This window comes from Xyrauchen texanus, chromosome 24, assembly GCF_025860055.1.
Source record: "Xyrauchen texanus isolate HMW12.3.18 chromosome 24, RBS_HiC_50CHRs, whole genome shotgun sequence".
In the NCBI taxonomy this organism is placed as follows: domain Eukaryota; kingdom Metazoa; phylum Chordata; class Actinopteri; order Cypriniformes; family Catostomidae; genus Xyrauchen; species Xyrauchen texanus.
The window spans coordinates 33,729,425-33,747,414 of NC_068299.1; the positions used below are offsets into that span (position 1 = coordinate 33,729,425).

Genomic DNA, 17,990 nt, shown 5'->3' on the forward strand with positions numbered 1-17,990 from the left:
GCCCTGCCGAAGTGGCCCCAAATCAGCTGAACCACCTGGGGGTGGAGCCTCCACTCCGCTGAGCAAGACCTGTCGCGACAGTGCATCCGCCGTCATGTTGCGGTCGCCAGGGATATGAGTGGTGAGCAGTGACCTGAGTCACAGCTGACTCCAAAGATGGTGGGCGAGTTGTGACATGTGACGGGAGTGTACGCCGCCTTGGCGATTTATGTACACTACCGAGCGGTGCTGTCTGAACGGATGAAGACGTGCTTGCCCTGAATCAGTGGGAGAAACCTCCGCAGGGCAAGGAGTAAAGCCAACAACTCAAGGCAGTTGATGTGCCAACGCAGGTGGGGCCCCGTCCAGGAGCCAGTGTCTGCATGCCCGTAGCACACGGCGCCCCAACCCAGTTGAGAGGCGTCTGTGGTGACCACAACACATCTGGACACCCGCTGTAGGGGGACTCCTGTCCGCAGAAAACAGAGAGAGCTCTGCCCAAGGGAGATGCGGGTCTGCTGTCAGGAAGACCGTACCATGGAAAATACATCACAGGGGGTTACCGGAGTAATCGGCACCTGTGGAGCACCTATCACAGTACAGGGCATATTAGTACCCATAGTGAGTACTGCTGCGAACTCCTCTGCAGAATTCGTGAACTCGACTGGGTGTAAAAGCACACATTTTAACCTCAGGGGAGGGGAACAGGTGCTATATGCAAGCGATACACCCAGCCAGCTGTTCTGTATTACCAATCTCTACCTGTTCATACCTGAAAGAATACGGGACGAAACCAGCTCAACCCGGAGATTGAGAAGTTATTGGGTGTTGCCCAGCCTGCTGCTCTGCAGATGTTTGTTAGAGAAGTGCCACTGGCCAGTGCCCATGAGGATGCCACAGTCCTTGTAGAGTTGAGGCTGCCTGAGATGTGGGTGGCCCGCAGCGACCTCAGCCGCTGCTGACTCCAGAGGAGGAGATGAGGCGAACTGACCTCAAAGCACTTACCTTGCTCTGCGTACCCGACATAGGGCGGGGGAGCCACGTTTGCGGGTCCCTGGCTGCGAGTGCTCGGGGTCTGGCGGCCGTGAAAACTGTGAACACCGATTATGTGACTGACCCAATGTGTGAGGAAACCACTCTTTTTTTGACAATGTGGGTACCACAGCATGTTCGGGGTGCAGCGAACACAACACATAAGGAAACAAAAGATTTACTTTCTGGCCCTCCACCAGAGGATGGAGTGGTCTGGGTACCAGCTCTGTAGTGGACATCTCTCTCCCAGTGTCATCCATCTCAGAGGCGCTTAGGAGCCTTCCGGGCCCTTGTGCCAGGCCGTGAGGCAGGGGGCGTCTGCTTCCTGCTGGGGGCTCTACGCTGGGGATCTACGACCGCCTTATCCACCTGAGGGACCTCTGTGTACCCGTAGGCAGCCCCATCATCGAGGGTAATAAGAGCGGACGAACCTGGAAGTCGGTTTCGGGCAGCAAAAGGGCCTGTGCCAGCCAGTGTCCAGTAAACTCACTTCATGTAGAGTATTTTACATTTATGTGTCATCCAACAGTAGTATAATTCCTTTTGACAAACGCAAGTTCCACAAGGCTTCATGAAGTTTAACATAATTAGAAATAAAACAATAAATCAACTGAAATATCAACATGCCATGCGGTTGAAAACTGTTTTCTTTTACTTTGACTGGCAATCTTTTCAGGCTACCACATTCTTTTAAACCGGACCCTACAGGTATCATCTAGGTGCAGTGACAGGTATGCAACACTAGAGGTAGGTATTCAGCTCAAAAGAATAACAAAAGTTAAATGGATAAGTAATGAGAGAAATATTCTACTCTAATGGAAAAGAAAAATTAAGATGGCTCTAACAGGGCCCCTCCACAACTTCGTTGTGCAGCCCTGAACCCAGGAACCAATCATCTAGCCGTGAGGGCTCAGGGATATATGGAGGGATCCAGTCCAATCCGATACTTGCAGCGGCCTGGGCAAGCATAACGGTCAGCTCTGCTTCAGCCTCAGACTGGGCGTGCAGACACGAAGGTGGCAGCCCAGTCGAGTCCTCGGAGTCTGACATCGCCAGTGCACTCTCCGATGCAGCGAACGAGAACTCATTCTGCTAGCGAGCCCCAAAAGAGATGTTAAGCTGGCCATGAGGTGAAGACAGGCCGGCCTCGTACGTGTAGGTAGAAGGGGGGGGTGGGGTGGCTGGAGTGGCTTACCTCCAGAAGAAGGAAAGCCGTGACCACAACGTTGCCATGGTCATATTCTCGCAATGAGAACATGAACCATCCAAAAATGCTGCCTCAGTGTGATCACTGCCCAGACACAGAGAGATAACGACCACATCCATGTATCACACAAAGATGGAAAATCATCTTTATAAAGACGATCACGTCAATGTGTTTGCTCCTAAAGAGATAAAAATAAGATAAAAACACTAGATGTGCAGAAGGAGAGAAAGCAGCTGGAATGTACCTTATATCCAACAGCATACACTTCTTTAAGAGGGGAATGGAACAGCAGCAGCATTCAGCTTATTGATACACAACCGCTCGGCTCCGAAGAAAAAATATGAATGAGAGTGGGCATTCCTTCTCCTTTTATACCTGTATGTCTGGGGGAGTGGCATGCAAATTCCACTCGCCAATTCCCATTGGCCTTTGAGGTGTTTCTGGGCTCTCAAAAGTGACCCCTAGTGTCACTACATCGACACAACATCGAGTGAGTGACAGAAGGGGAACACAAGACTCCTCACTACCATAGTAACTAACTGTGTTTTTTGTATATAAAAACTATGGCATTTAAAAAAATGAAAAACAGTAGTTTAAATACAAGTAGAAACGTTTTCTGCCAAAATACTGTAGTTAATAGGCTACAATTAGTATTACTACAGTAAATCCATGGTACATTTTTGTAATGTTTATGATTGGAAAGCTTCTAATTTATGTCAAGGCACAGAGTTTTCTGTCAGTACTGTTATGAATATGATTTTAAACTAGTTTAATCACCGAGACATTTGGAGTTTTGAAACAGAGAATTCTGTGCCACATTCAAATGGGTTTTGTGATCTACAGTGTGCTTCTCATAAGCTGCAGCATGGTCGAGACCAGTCCACAAATAAACACTGCACACTTCTTTCCATTTTTGTTGTGCTTTTTGCTAGTGCTGTGCTGTGTGATTGAGACAGGTCCATGAAGCTCGTGCTGCTCTATCCATTGAGCCAGGCAGATAATTGGTGGGGATAGGGCCGTTTTGTTCCATTATTGTAATGAGCAAAATGCCCTCCAAAAATTACAGTTAGGATGACAGGGGAAGTTTGACACCTGTGATGTAATGTATATGGAGAAGAGGAGAGGCTCTAACACTGAACCCTGAGGTACCTCGGTAGCTAGTTGAAGTGACTTGGACACTGCTCTCCTCCAAGATATCCTAAAGGATCTAACTGTGTGGTAAGACTCAAACAAGCAGAGTACAGTTCGTGTGATGCCCAGTGTCGAGAGGGAGAGATGGAGAATTTGGTGGTTTACCATGTTGAAAGCAGCAGACAGATAAATGAGAACAGATGATTTGGATGGTACTCTCACCAGCCCCATATTTTAGTGATGAACAGCAAGGAAGTCTCAGATGAATGTCCACTTTGGGAACCTGAATGATTGCCATCTACCAGGTTGTTTAAGGAGAGAAATTAGGAGACCTGGTTGAAGATGATCCATTCAAGTGTTTTCACCATGAAGGGGAAGAGAGAGACTGGTCTGTAGTCAGTGGTGTAAAAACAGGGTATGCAGCATATGCAACAAATCAAACTTCCTTTTCCACCAAAAAGGACATTTGTTTTAGAGGATGTGCAAGATAATCCATTTAGATTAAAGATTAGAAAGATTTTTTTTTCTTTGGAATTACATGCACTAATGAATTGTGCATAATACATTTAGTCCAATAAGAAAGAACATGTTTTTAAAAGAGCAACACATGCTAGACTGTAATGTGTTGAATTTTTGGAGGCCAAGCTTTTTGAGAGGGAGGGGCTACCACATAACAGGCAGCAAAAAGTGTGTGTTTATTCTTGTCATCCATGGACTTTTCAAATGCCCAAGGTTTCAAATGCCCATTGGCCTTTATATTCTTCTCTAGTCTCAGCTGCTCAGGGTCAAGGCCGTCGCTACTGTGGAATGTTTGTTGTTCTTTGCACTGGCCATTCAGCTCCATTCGCATCCCAGCATAAACAAGCAACAATGTTGTGCCAGGTGCCTGGAAGCACCTCGGTAATGCATATCTGAGAGTCACTCAATACTATAGCCATCAAGGTCTTTGCCTCTTGATGGATCACCCCTTACCCCATTGCACATTGTGTGTAGATTACTACCAGTTAGAGAAGATGGCATCCCACAGCTGCACAATACATCTAAATGTGCCACCTCTCAACCCCTCAACCGCCAGCTATTTCAAAGTCACCACCCATCCGGTCAAAATTAGCCCTCGCCACCCTCCCACAGACCACACAATCTCCCTGCTTGCCTCTCTGCCTCCATTAATGTTACAATGAACTACAAGATTGGGTTACAACATTGGGGCCACATCACTTGGGCCACTGTCCCATCACAACGGCATCAAGAAGTCTCAGGACTTTTACCATGGTGCAATAGGTGCACAATCCCTATCCAGATATGTGACAAAAACAGAGCTTCCCAACTATGGAACACTAAAGCGATCTAAGTGGATCTCGTTACAAAACAAATATCTTTAATGAGCAAAGTAAAATAGACAGACCCCCCTCTATTGTTACATTACTTGCTCCAACTTGCAATCAGGTTTCCAAGATTCAGGGCATTTCCTCCACAGTTCAGGATGTTTTCCTTTGTTTCTTTCTCTGTTTTTGCCAGCGATTCAAAAATACTGTTGTATTTTGATGTAATTAATGTTTTTGCATGCAACATACAGTATAAATCACAAACATTTCAGTAAATTAAGGTCAACATGATAACACAGGAAGTTGAAAAGTTTCTATTGAATGTTCTGGTACCCTGATATCGATCCCGTTCTGCAGAGTTACCAACAAGTGCCATTTGCATCAGACATTTTTACATAAATTAATTTGTTTTTACCTTTTCCTTTGGTGTGGCTGAGAGTGAGTTGGTGAGCAGCCTCAGAGACATGGGTTCACATCCTGCAAGTAATAGCGTTAACACAATCAACAATGTAAATTAAGTGTGATTCGGTGGTTGCATCTTTCCTCTAAGATTACGTTTTTACTTCACTGATGGTTAAGTTTAGGGTTGGGGTTTGGGAACAGGGTTAATAAAATATGCATCCTGAATTATATCATTTACAACTAAAAACAACTTGCTTTTGATGGCATTCACCTGGAAACTGGAGCTCAAACATGTCCATATGTTCAAAAGCACTTCCTGCTTTGGCCACTGGGGACAATGTTTCAAATTTAAGCAAACAGCTAAAGAACTTTCAACCTACTTTTGCCAAATTCACATTGAGATCAATCTGTTATAGTATGCTTTGCCAGTGGCTGTTTTTTTTTCATAACATGTTTTTTAATGTAAACAATATAATAGACACCTTGGATGTCATAGCTCAGGATAGTTGCTAATAAAGGGCTTGGGACTGTGTACGTTTATGTGGTGCACCAGCCAGTCGACATGAAGAAGAACTGTATCCGAAGTACATCTGAGCTAAGATGTAAAAATGTAAAAGGCATACTTCCGGGGAGTCATGCACATGCTGAGCAACTGCCATTGAGATGAATGGGTATACTATTGGATAGTTCTTTCAAGGTATAAAATATCTCCTTGTGTCAGCTGCTCTTTCCTTCTGTGTCAGGTTTCGGTCAATGTAGCTTTAGAGTTCCACCTATCAAGAAAAATGTACAAAGCGATTGGTGTTCGGCACACAGTCAGATGTCAGGCAGACTAGAAGAGCTCTAAAACTAAAATCTGGGATGTCAAGACCAGAAAACCACTTTACTTCTCAAAGTGGACTGCTATTTCCTCACAAAGGAGCCTAAATTGAAATTAATTGCCAGCTCACTGCCATTTCATAAATTGAATCTTTGAACACTCTGCCTTGAAGCCATTGGTGGAAATACCTCTCAGCACCAAGGGACTGTAGAAGATTAAGCTGTCTTTAACTTTGTCTGACACAAGACAACCACAGAGCTCCTAAAGAAGAAAAAAACCCACAAACAACAACTTTGGACTTCAGGAACAATAAATCTGGAAAGAACTGAATTTGAATATTCTGTGCATGTACTGTGGATCAGTGGTTCTCAAATTGTTGGGTTTTGAACGAAAGTTGGGTCGCAGGTCTGTTCTGACAGGGTCACTCTCAGCAGGGGACAGCAGGGAAAAGCAATGTTAAATGCAAATAATAAAATACTATAAAAACTACATTCAAAAACTACATAATTGGGGGCCTGGGTAGCTCAGCAAGTAAAGACGCTGACTACCACCCCTGGAGTTCGCAAGTTAGAATCCCAGGATGTGCTGAGTGACTCCAGCCAGGTCTGATTGACCCGGTTGCTTGGGAGGGTAGTCACATGGGGGATCTCGGTGGGGTGCGTGGTGAGTTGTGCGTGGATGCCACGGAGAATAGTGTGAAGCCTCCACATGTGCTATGTGTCCACGGTAACACACTCAACAAGCCACGTGATAAGATGCGCTTGTTGACGGTCTCAGACGTGGAGGCAACTGAGATTTGTCCTCTGCCACACAGATTGAGGCAAGTCACTACGTCACTACGAGGACTTAGAGTGTATTGGGAATTGGGTATTCCAAATTGGGGAGAAAAAGGGGAGACAAAAAACCTACATAATTATGCAGAGTTATGGTAGAAAAATAAAAATGGATTAACTTTTAAAAAGAAGGAAATCATGCTTGCCATATCCTTTTATTGTCATCAAAGCTCCAGTCAAATGCTCAAAATTATTCTGTTTGGCTTATCTTAACTTAATATTTGGCCCACAGTTTGTTCTATATATTAGGTTACTAAATCACATTTCAAGTTTGATTTTAAGGACTTTTTTTTACTTTTGAAAAACCAAAAGCTTTGGCACATTGTTGGGTTACCACTTGATGTAAAATTTGTCCCCTGATGCAAAACCAGTTGAGAGTCATTGCAGTAGAGGATGTAGCCTACAAGATGTTCCAGAATTGAAGATGCTTTAACTTTGCAACTATAATCGGGATTAGGAACATTCTCTTTCCAATACCTGATTTATTCTCTGAACTCTCTGAGCCAAAATAGCCCACTAGGTTTCCTGAGTGGAGTAGTAGTCTTATCAAGGGGTTAATTTAACACTGCTTCAGACTAGTCTGATGATGTTCTTGGTGACAGAGGACGAACATGTGCCTGTCGCTCTGCTCAAGTGACGTTCTCTAGGGTGTGAACAGCCCCCTGATTCGGAGCAGCAGGGCAGGGTGAGAGTCTGTGAAGTGCATGTACGTGTGCGCCTCCTTTTCCCTTATCTGAGAGGGAGGTTTAGGGTGAAGGGGAGGTCAAGCAGACCCTTCTTCATGCTGTCTGCAACTTAGACACATGCCGAAATAACTTCAAAGAACGACACTGGCCTACGTACACTGGCCGAAGGAAAGGCGACACATCTCAGAGGCAGAATACAAGTGCACTGTTAAGATCACAGAGAGACAGTCAGTGGATCTGATTTATTCACGCTGAAAAAACTCCAGGAACAGGCTATATAGAGGGTAGGTGAAAAACATTAATTTGGTATTTCTATGTTTATTTATAGGCTAATTGTCACACTTTGTACACCAATTAACATTTTTCAGGGTAGTATTTGTTTTTAACGCATAACAACATACCTTGAAATCTTTGCTACAAAAAGCTATTGAACATTCCACCGTCACTCCAGGAAAAAAGTTACAGTTAATTGAACACATGTTAAGCATGTTGTCAAACTTTGTGGGGTCAGTTGTCACAATGAAACATTCAATTTAACAGCCTATTGTAGGCTTTTCAGCAGAATTTACACAGTAGAGCAATTATGAAATATTAAGCAGAAATTTAAAAGGTAACTTTCAAAAACATCAAACCATTGTTTTTGCCAAAAAATATAACTAATTAGCCTATAATACTAACTGTAATTAATACATAGTTTTTTTAAATACAATTTTAAACAAATGTGAAAACTTGAGTGAATAAAAATGTTTCAACTTGCCCAGATATGGCATTTAGTAAATATACCATTGTCCTAAGAACATTCAATTTCAAAGAGTTGAAACTTTTGACTTAAATCTACCTTCATAATACAGTAGATTTGAGTCATGCCAAAATGTTTGCCAGAGCGGGTTTTATTGTGTTAACATTTGAACCCAACAGATACAAATGACAAAAAAAAAATATTGTAGTTTTGAGGATAGAAAAAATTATTATGATTTAAGATGGTTTTGAACTAGATGTTTGAAATCACCATATAATTCCACTGCTATAGAAAACACACTTTGTTATTATACTTTTGACTCAAAACCTTATGGTTATTGATATACAGTCTTTGAACAACTAGCCCTGGTCTACCCTACACAAAACCCTAAACATTTACAAGTATCATTGAAGCAAAGTGTTTGAATCTCATAATTTTATATTATTATTTTGGTTGAGTATGTAACACAATTTTTGTTCCTGGGTAGTGTGTTTTTCCTAATTGCTTATGCCTCAAAAGTTTAGAAAATGGCTATTATTCCCCACAAACTTTGCTTTTGTGACCAGGACAGTGATATTTTGAAATGTACCTATTTCCAATGAGAAAACGGATGAATTTGTGTCTTTTCGTTCACATAAAGTCCGAACAAAACAACATATGAATCCAAATTAACATGTATTTATACTAAAGTAATACAAAAATGACTGCAAAAGATTTAGAAGTGAGAGATTTATGATTATACTAGAAATCACTTCCACGAATCAGCCCCCAAATGTACTCATCACACTTCAAGGCGTCCAGCAAAGTCTTGATGCTGTTGTAATCCTCTTTGAGGTGCACCGAGTGAGCCAGGGGAAGAGCGGGTACTTGTTACCATTATGGAACAGCACGGCTTTGAGGGTCCTGGATGAGCTGTCAATGAAGAGGCGCCACTCATTCAGGTTCCGATTGCCTCGAACAGACTGGTCACACTGTGGCAGAAACAGAGCCCATCTTGATGGGTGAAGAAGCTGGAAAAAGGTTGGTGACGCTTCCTCTGATCTGCAACTTGCACACTTTCATCCAACAAGTTCCGCTACTTAAGCCTAGACGTCAAAAGCTCGGCACTGGACTTGGTCAGACCAAGATCTCTAATCAAGTCCTTGAGCTCTTTTTGGTTGGGGTAGTATGGGTTTCTCTCCTCAGCTTCAACTCTAAAGTTGTCATCTGGATCTACAACGTCTTCATCGCTCTCTGACTTGCTGCTCTCGTCTAAAGATGGCTGCTCTCTCTCTGGAGGAGTGGGTACGGGTGCTCATGGCAGTATGGCACAGGGGCGATGGATGAAGGAAGGTCCGGATATGTGATAGTAGGTGCATTCTTGCCAGTCCGACGTTTGGAAGGGTTTGTCTTGATCCCTAAGAGGCATGCCGAAATATCCTTGTAGGACTCACACATCTTAGCAGATGCTTCCATGGAGTACTTTTTTATTCTTATCTTAATAAATTGGCCACAGACATAGCAAAATGCGTCAGCCGGATGCTTGCAGCCTCTTGTTGCCATCTCAGAAAAATGCAGATATGTATCCATTTAGGCAGCTGGAACTAAACTGAACTGGTGGGCTTAAGGCCCCTGTATTTATACTACTATTTATATTACTGGAAAGTTCTAGGAAGTTCTAGAAGTTACTCTGTTTACTCAGCAATGAATCTAGCTGGACTGTTCTGGAAAATAGGCAAATTTCAAAATATCACTATCCTGGTCACAAAAGCAATGTTTGTGGGGAATAAGGGCCATTTTCTATACTTTTGAGGCATAAGCAATTAGGGAATAACACTTAATACCCAGGAACCAAAAAAAAAAAAAAAAAAAAACTGTTGCCTTGCCCATTCGCTGTGAATTCATGAATTAAGCTCCTAACCTGAATATATGTCCATTCAGTCCCAATAAAAGTTCTTGGTTTGTTGGTCTGGATGTGGTTTCTCTCAAAGGGCTTAGCGTTGCTCACTAGCAACTCACTCAAATTTGCAGGCAGACACGTTGCTGTGGCCTATGTGGTGTGAGAAACATCAGTGAGTTGTATATGGACTTCATAAATACCATCAATTCCCAATAAAACTGTGACTTCATAATCTACTTACTCTGGCACTCGCTAAACCTGTCCAGACACAATAACTACACTTATAAGAAGGAAGGGCAGACAGACAGACAGACAGACAGACAGTCAGATAGATAGATAGATAGATAGATAGATAGATAGATAGATAGATAGATAGATAGCATTACTTCATTGGAAAGGAATAGCATAGCGTTTTCATGCATCATGGATGTTTGGACTGAAATTGCCATATGAATCACAGTGTGCCATATGCCGAGTGCTAAACTCATGTGTTAGAAATAATAGGAAGCAGACAATCTACTTTATTCTCACTCTGCTATCTACAAACAGAAGGCATCCTCGATCTGTTGCTATAGTAACAGTGACCACCACGGACACACAAACCAGGATTACACAGTGAATTTCATCCACTTTGCTTTATAATGTGAGTGGTAGTCATTGATGCCGTGTAAAGGATGAGTTGCATTTAAAGCCCATCTGAAATTATCTTTTGAAGATGCTTTTATCCTCCACTTCAAGCTAGTAATATAAAGCAGATCCAATCTTCATGCAAAAAGCATGAATATCAAAGGTATGGCATTAGCATTGGCTGAGTGTGTATGTTTTCTTGGAAAGACAAATATACCTCCCAACCATGGTGCTCAGCTGTAAGCTCTGACAGTTAAACACCCACTTAGCTCATATTCATGCCTTCCAAGCACATGAGTCAGAGGAATGAGGTGCAGTACAGTTGGAACAAAACACATTCAAATACAGATTTTCTTGGGCACAAAGTCAGAGTTCCACAGAATGTAGAAAAAATTGCCAAATTCTTGCTGTAAATGAAAGTTTTACTGTAAGATGATAACATAACATGCAGAGCATTCAAAGTGGAAATTTTGGTACAACAGTGGGAGCACAAATCCCCTGCAGCAGGTGGGGCAACTGGGCAAAGCTCTGCTAAATAACTGGCATGGAACCTTGAACTGCAGTTCTTTTTTGAATGCTACAATATGAAATCTGTATTGTCGTTTGGATAGATGGATGGATACATTTTTCAAACAAGGTCTTCTGGGTTCTAATTAAGCATAATATAACTTTTGATTTGATCAAAAGTGTGCAGGTAGCACAGCATGTAAAGACGCTGACTACCTCACCTGGAGTCACAAGTTTGAATCCAGGGCGTGTTGAGGGACTCCAGTCAGGCTTCCTAAGCAACCAATTGGCACGGTTGCTAGGGTGGGTACAGTTACTTTGGGTCAACCTCATCGTGGTCGCTATAATGTGGTTCTCGCTCTCAGTGGTGAGTTGTGGGTGAATGCCGTGTAGAATAGCGTGAGCATCCACATGTGCTTGGTCTCCAGGGTAACGCGCTCAACAAGCCACGTGATAAGATGCGCGGACGTGGAGGCAACTGAGATTCGTCCTCCGCCATCTGGATTACTATGCCACCATGAGGACCTAGAGCGCATTGGGGAATGGGCATTCCATATTGGGAAGGAAAAGGGAGAAAAAATTCATTTAAATTTTTTTTAAATAAATAAATACGAAGAGTGCATCTGTACGTCAGTGGTTGTGTATCATGAGCACGGACACATCCGTTTGCATTGTGCTTTGCATCATAACTGGAAAGGAGTGTTAGCTGTGGAACAGCGGAGTGAGTGTGTCTGGTTGCTCGAGAGAACATTGCCACCCACTGTCACTCAATGCCACTGATAATAGCTGCACAGAGCACTCATAATAACATAAATTAAATAAAAAAACGATGGTGCTGGATTGCCGATTATTATTATTACACATTACACAAATACAATGGAAACTCCTGCTCAAGAACTGGAGATGTGTCTTTTGCATTACACATGAAAGCTATTTCAAAAAGTGGTAGGGACAAAATTGCCAAAGGCAAAAGTGGTAGGGACAAGTCCCAGCCATCCCAGCAGTAAAAGACGCCTAGGGGTGAGTAGTATAGTATGAATAGATTTTGGACATACTTAATCTAAGAACGCAGGCATTGTCCTGCGACCCGAATACATAACCTCATAACTTACTATGTAAAGAAAATAATTTGTATGTTTTCGTTAAACAAGCACCATTTAGCACGTAGTTGAAATGGACTGCCTGATTCGCGGTTCTCCGCCAATTCTTTTGAACCCAGCATTTTTGAACGTGACAAACTCGGCTCCCGAAGAGATTATAGGGTAGAATAGTGTCCAGTGGATGGGCACTACAGAATCTCTCCAGAAATAGTAGGTCTTCCGGGTGTTTCTCACTTTTCTGTTTTATAAATACTGAAGATTCGGACAAACTTATCAATTGGCATACTGTTTGAGCATACTATTTAGCAGGGAAGTATTCATATACGGATGTAGCACATGACAGTGAATTTGCTCTATCTAGTAATTGCTACTGAACATGCTGCATGCTATTGCATGTGCTATCTCAAATTAAGTACTTAATTTTTTAAATTGCAGTACTTGTTGGGACTGCAGTGGATAATGGTGTACATCTAAACCAGAAAGCACTTGCAATTTATATAAGCCGAATTTAAATACTCTAATTATTGCACTGCCATTTTCAGCACAAACATCATAATCAGACCATGGCAGGGCAGACGTACATATGTGTTTAAATGATGAAGCTGAATGGCTGGAATAATGGGCATGCCATTATCTCAATATAAACACGAGGCAGGCAACCAAAACAAATGAGCTTAGAGTGCTTTTCTATTCATGTGTGCTCAGCTGACTGTGTCTCCCACAGACGATCAGGATAAGACTTCAGGAGCCTACTAAACCTGTCTGCCCTTATGCTTTTGATAGTAGAGATTCTGCTTTCTGAAAAGAATGTGATAGGCAGCTGCTATCTGCAGTGTTATTATCGTGGATGAAAATAAAAATGAAAAGTTAAAGAAAACATTAATTGAATAAAAAAGAAAGAAACAAATTAATCTAAACTAAACTACATTGTCATCACTGTTTTTTCAATAAAAATGACCAATAATGTTTTTTTTTATTCTTTGTTTAACTGCTCACTATGCATTTTATTACAAGACTACTTGCTAAATAAATTAATAAATTCACATTAAACATTGATTTGAGTTTAAATGATTTCAATAGCTTACTTGTAGAGATCGCAGAGAACTACGTGGAGCAGGAGAGATGGCTTGCACACCCGGATGAGCGGTCTGATACGTCTTAATCCCTGGATAGGCGATTGTTACAGAGCAATATCAGACAACTAGATTGCGCCATTGACTAATCAGAATCAAGTATTCCCTAGAGCCGTCTAATAAACATGAAAATACCACAAGCGATGACATGAGACAGCCCTGAGAAATTTAACAGCAGTGTTGGATGTCATCTGATTACAAAGTAATTAGTTACTTTTATTAAATTACACTTTTAGACAGAAAGCAGTCTAACTAATTACATTTAAATGATTGTAATGAGATTATACAGTAGTCACTGGCTTTCAATGAAGTTAATTACCATTAAGTATACTTGGGTTACACATATTTCTAAAATAATATTATTTATGTAGAATACATAATTTTGGGCCCATAGGCTTCAGCCCGTGCAAGCCTACGTGTTATACTGCAGTCTCGTCACATTTTAACTTTTTGTTCGTCCTCCCATTCAGCTCATGAAAACACACTGCGTGATCATGAGGAAGGATTACATCAAGATGCAAACTGGAATGCAGGTGCAGAATTTCATATGCTTATATATTTGCTGGCGTGCCAGTCATTACCCATTCACGTGCCAATGCTGGCACGCATGCCATAGGTTGACAACCCCAGTTTTAAAGCTTTCTCGTCACGCATTTGCACTGGTTCTATGGCTGTTTCAAATTTATGACAATATTCACACCTGTGGGGCCGATTTTCATGATTTCGCCAAAGGCCCCACAAACCCACGGCCGGCCCTGCTTGGAACAATTCGATCTTCCATTGACTTACTGCATTAACTTTGGCAGGCCTAAAATACGAAATGTAAAACTAGAATAAAAACAAAACATACTGAAAAACTAAAACTAAACAAAAGCATGAACACTCGAAAAAAAACATCACATTAATTCATTTTGGTTTGAAAACTCGTTCAGTTCCTTCCATCATTGTATCCCAAATTATGCAGTAATGGAGAGCATTTTCTGAATGCTCCATTTTCGTTGAAGAAAAACGTCATTCTAGTGTGGATGAGACGTGTAAACACAGTTCATTCAAGGCACTTTCAGACAAAAACATTATTAGTGTGGAAGTGGCACTGGTGTCAAAACTAAAAAAACAAACTGAAATAAAAAATGACAATAACCTGGGTGTCTACTATTACATACAGTATGCCCGCATAGTAATGTACTTGTTTGCCAGTGAGTGAGAGTGAGCCTAACACCCCCCACCCCCCACCCCCCACCCCCTAAACACACACAACTTTTGGGAAGGTTTCTACATAAAATCCAGGGCCGATTTCTCTTCCCAGTCCGCCCCTGTCTTATGTACTTGCATGTGTGTTTACGAGTGCATTCTCCCATCACAGTGGTGTGGACATGTAGATGCCTGTTTGCAAATGCTCCACAGGCCTGATATTGTTGAGATAATCTGCTGAAAACTGATCCTCTCTACACTATTGCCTGCAGAGGAACGTGTGGGCACATCAGCCCCCAACATCAGGAGCCTCCTCTGTCGCTACAGCAACAACAAAAAGCCCTTCATTACAGCCACAGTGTTCAAGAATGGTTCTGCCAGACTGCATTTCTGCTAGACTGTAAACAAGCCGGCAAAAATGTGCACAATAGCCACTCTATCAGCTTTGATCATCAGTACAAATGAATGTTTACGGACAGTATTAAACAACAAGACTTGCCATGCGCTTGTGAAACTTGAAATAAGTGCCTGAGGGTTTGAGAAAAATCATGATGTCTGTATATTTTGTAATCACCCTAGCGTGATGGATGTGTGAGTAGAGCAGAGAGGGTGGTAATGAGGGTTGCCTGCCTCTTTAAGAGTCAGTCCTTGGGCAGGTTGGCTTGTTGAGTAAGGAGGTGGATCCTTGTCTGCTTTTACAAACAAGCATTTCTAGTAACCAAACGTGCCTCGCTACCAGGCTGATCTCGAGGGTGTGCTGATACGAGATTGAATAGTGTAGTTGTGCGTAATTGTTTTGTTTTTTTAATGACTTCCTCATGGTGCGTGTGTGAGTCCCATTTCATCATCACCTGAGGTTTTCAGAACACTACTGGAGGGACAACCGACAGCTCAGGTGTGTAACATGTATTTGAGATTAAGTGTGTTTATATATCTTGTCATTAAATAGTTAAATGAGTTGAATTGTTACGCAGCATGTAAAGTAATGTCATTTAAAAGAGCCGGGTTATGCACTGCCTTTTGAATGTTTAAAATGAATATGCTTGTGTAGTAAAAGAAAGTATTTCTATAAAAGTGTAAACCAGATTTAGATAGTCAAGCTTACTTTCATTAACTATAACTTGATTATTTATACAAACATGGCATGGAAATGTTGTTCGTCTTCGCAAAATCATTCAAGATGGAAAAGATGGAAGACTATGACATTACTGTTATTTTAGGGTAGGCATTGCCAAGTTTATTGGCAAATAGTAGATTTTAAAGTACATACACAGTGTTCTGAGTTTAAGGGTTACCTTGAGATCCATAAAGTTAATTGATCTCAGATATTTATAACCCACATATTCTTTTGAGATTGACTTTACTGTTTTTATGTTTGGGGTCCCATGGGACGATGAATAATGTATGTTTAAAAGTAAGAGATATTTTCCAAATGAACCTCTTATTTACCCTTCATATTTTTTATTTTTAATGTTCTATGGTTCTATGGATAGTTGCTATGGGTTTTATTTATTTGTTTGATCGGTTGTATATTTTTACATTTATTTACCATCTATTTTATTTACAATTTCAAATTGATATATATATATAAAGCCATTTATCTACAATCTTTTCTCATAAGACTAAAAACAGTAATGAATTTACATGGAATTACAATTTCCTTTAATAGCTTAAAACTTTTTAAAATAAATGCATGATGGCTTTTATAGGCATAACATGCGTCAGGGCATACTGTGTATTTATCATTATCACCTCTTTAGATTTTCTGCTTTATTGATGAGCAAACAACAATGTCTGAGAATAAATGCCTCGCAATTTCTAAGTAGCATTGTCAAAAGTTGCTTCAAACTATTAATTATAAAATAAATAGTTTAGACTCTTAATTCTGATTGGGTGAGCTGCATTTTAAGACGTTGAACAATGACAATATTCACGCACCCCTGTTACAACACATTCTATATAAATGCTGCTGCACTATGTGTCACAATCACAGCCAATCAGAAGATGCTTGATGTTTAATGTGAGGGGCAGGATCTTGGACATATGAGATTGCACAGTGGCCGGGGCTACCCTTCATGATGGCGCTGAAACAGAAACTAAGAGATGGACCATATGTCCTGTCACTGACGTGCACAGAACGGGGGCTGTCCCTTTCATTCACAAATCTAAAGGTGCACTTCGCAAATGTAAAGGGGCCCTTTTAAGCAGAGGTGCCTTTAAGAGCGCAGAGATTTGTCTTTACTAAAGCACATCCCATTTTTGGATGTCCCATTCCAACACTGGTATCAGAATCGGGTCTGATACAGCGATCTTGAACTTGTATGACAGCGAGATAAGTGCTAACACATACAGACTACATATGTTTTTAATTAAAAAGAAGCATTTTGCTGTTTAAAAATAACACTGGGTCACGTAGCGACCGGCTTTTCCGGAATTGAGAAGCTACCTTCAAAAACACGAAAATCACTGCAAAATAAAAAGCTCCACCAAAATAAAAGCAAAATAAATGAAAAAAAATCTGACAGATATCACTTCTATATAGTAGGGTACAACGGGGCTAAAAGCACACCCTAAGGAAAAAATGCTTTTTCTATGGCCACAAAGTGTCTCAAAATTCAAGGAATACACATATTTTCATTGAATATTTATGGAGCAACATAATTTGTGTGAATAGAAATTACAACAGAAGGTTGTTTTGATTACAATTCTTTTTTTTTCTTTTTTACCTGGGGTAAAAGGCCTTCAGGGGGTTATATTGATATAGTGTACACACTGGGGCAATAGTTATAGGGCACAATTTGTCAACTTAGGCAAATACTTGCTTAATAATAAATGCTTTTTTTTTTGTAACAAATTAAGATGATGCTTAATATATCAAAACATCCACTTCAGAAAAGAGTGCATCATTTCTTGTTAATTTTAATCACATTTGGCATTTCATAACATCTCAAGTATTTTAGTAACAAATGAATTGATTGATTGAATCAGACAATATGAGCCCACTTTGAACATTTTTCACAACAAATCTATTCCCGCCACTTAAGAAAAACAGTGTGTTTAATAGGGGACTTTATCTCCTGCAACAGAGGGACTTTTTATCCAAATACTATCCTTTCACTTATAGGACAGATATTGAACTTTTTTATATATATAATCATCTTGAACTAAATTGAAAATGACAAATATGTATTTTGTTTCAAAATAAATGTTATAATTTCCAGGATATTCATTAGCTACATACATTTACAACATTAAAAAAATGTATAAGATCAAATTGCCTCAAAATCAAACTTAAGTCATTACACAGAAAGATCTCATGGAACAGGAAAATGTTGCAGTTCACAGTTTCAATCAGGTGTTTAGGAAAGTACTGTGGTAGTTGTTGAAGCTATTTATTGT

The 17,990-nt window shown here is 40.8% G+C and overlaps 1 protein-coding gene across 3 annotated transcripts in view; it reads left to right on the forward strand.

Annotated features, from left to right (window-relative positions):
• LOC127618218 (protein delta homolog 2-like) overlaps window positions 1–17,990 on the forward strand; it is a 58,450-nt gene that overhangs the window by 11,216 nt on the left and 29,244 nt on the right. The window contains exon 1 of one of the 3 annotated variants that reach the window (XM_052090553.1): window positions 7,608–7,699. The exons of 1 other annotated variant lie outside the window; for it this stretch is intronic. The gene's annotated coding sequence lies outside the window, so the exon portion shown is untranslated. Of the gene's footprint in view, window positions 1–7,607; window positions 7,700–15,322; window positions 15,487–17,990 lie in introns of those variants that run through there. One more of the 3 variants, XM_052090551.1, reaches the window with a different exon arrangement.